Here is a 1,669-nt window from a genome sequence, read left to right on the forward strand (position 1 = left end):
CAACAAAATTGAACATTTTTAATAAAAAATTACTCAAATTTTAAAATTTATTTAAAAATGTGTATCATAACAACCTCCATTAAAAAATCTACATAGTTTTGAAAAAAAAAAAAAAACATTTTAATAATTTTGACGTATCAATATTCCCGAGCGTTGATGCATCTACCTTAATTCTTATATCATGGCTATGATACCACATGATTTTATTTTGTGTCATTAATTTGTCAACTTTATATGTTTATGTGTGTATTCTTTTCAATAATAAAAAATGCTCAGAAGTTAGTTTCGGGTGTTTTCAAAATGTTTATTGCAACATATGCATCTACAAAATCTACAGTTTTTTTTTATCGAAATAAACCTTTAGAGATATATAGAGCATGGTTTTGAAAAGAAATTTTGACCTTACTTCAGTTTTCGCGGTTTTCAATTATTTATTCAAAATCAATGCAATAAGTTGTTTGGTTTTTTGTTTGTTTTTCAATGTTAGCCTACCTTGTCTTAATTGTACCATGCAATGTTTTGACAAAAAAATAGATTATTATATATTCTCTTATACCACACAAATCGGTGGTTGTTATAATATGCGTTTTACGACAATTTTTACAAATTTAACTAATTGCTCAATCAAAAATTTCAATTCCAAAATTGGCTTGACAGTTCATTGTCGCAGCAGCTGTGGGGACAGGCTGCACACGGCGTCAAATGTTACGAAGAGAGCAAAAGTGTATATAAATTAATAAATAAGTAAGGGTATAAAAACAAACATAAAAACTAAATAAAAATCAAGGTTCTGTAAAATAATTGAACTAATTATTTAAATAATTATTATTTAAAATGTCACACATTTGAAAGGCGATTCAAAAAAATCATTTTATGTATTCTCACCTTTAGAGCTATTTAGTCTAATTAATTTAGAGCTATTTAGTCAAATTAACAGAATATAAATATTGCATATTTTGAGAAGAAATATTATAATTGGGAGCGGTTGTTTCTTTCCTCTTATTTAGCTCAGGGAAATCTGTTGTTATTATATTAACTGGTGGGTTTTCCCGTACCCGGCAGTTTGCAGGCTTTCCTGTGGTTAAGCTAGAATTTGTTTTGTGGATATATACCTTCTCTGTAATTTTCATTATGGTTTCCACCGCAACTGCTGCACTTCTTGACATTTGGATCAGTTTTGGGATGTGAACATTTGTTGAGATCGCCGCAAGTAGCACATACCGATAGCAGTTTGCAATACGTTTTGATATGCCTGTACTCTTGACAGTTTGTACATTGAGTCTTGCCTTTTATTTTTTGAGGTTCTTTTATTTTCACTTCGCGATAACAAACAAGCTTAAGGCTATTAATTGGGTGATTTTGTCCATTTTTCTTTAGTTGCGAAATTTAATATGTTAGTTGTACTTTAAAAATAGGTTGCGGAACTTTACCTTTATTAAAATTGTTGACTTTGTTTCGAATCTCTCTGCTGCGAGAGCGTTTTTTATGTCATCTATGGGTGTAGAACTATGAAGCCCTTTAATTACGACAACTAGTCCTTTTGAGCTCATGAGCTGATAGGTGTAGTATTTTTTCTTTTCAGAATCCAGAGCACGAACTAGGTCCTTATAATGCGACTCAGTATAAATTTAATAGATACCACATGAAAGTTAGATTTACCCAACATTTG

Source organism: Musca domestica, unplaced genomic scaffold (assembly GCF_030504385.1).
Source record: "Musca domestica strain aabys unplaced genomic scaffold, Musca_domestica.polishedcontigs.V.1.1 6, whole genome shotgun sequence".
Classification (NCBI taxonomy): domain Eukaryota; kingdom Metazoa; phylum Arthropoda; class Insecta; order Diptera; family Muscidae; genus Musca; species Musca domestica.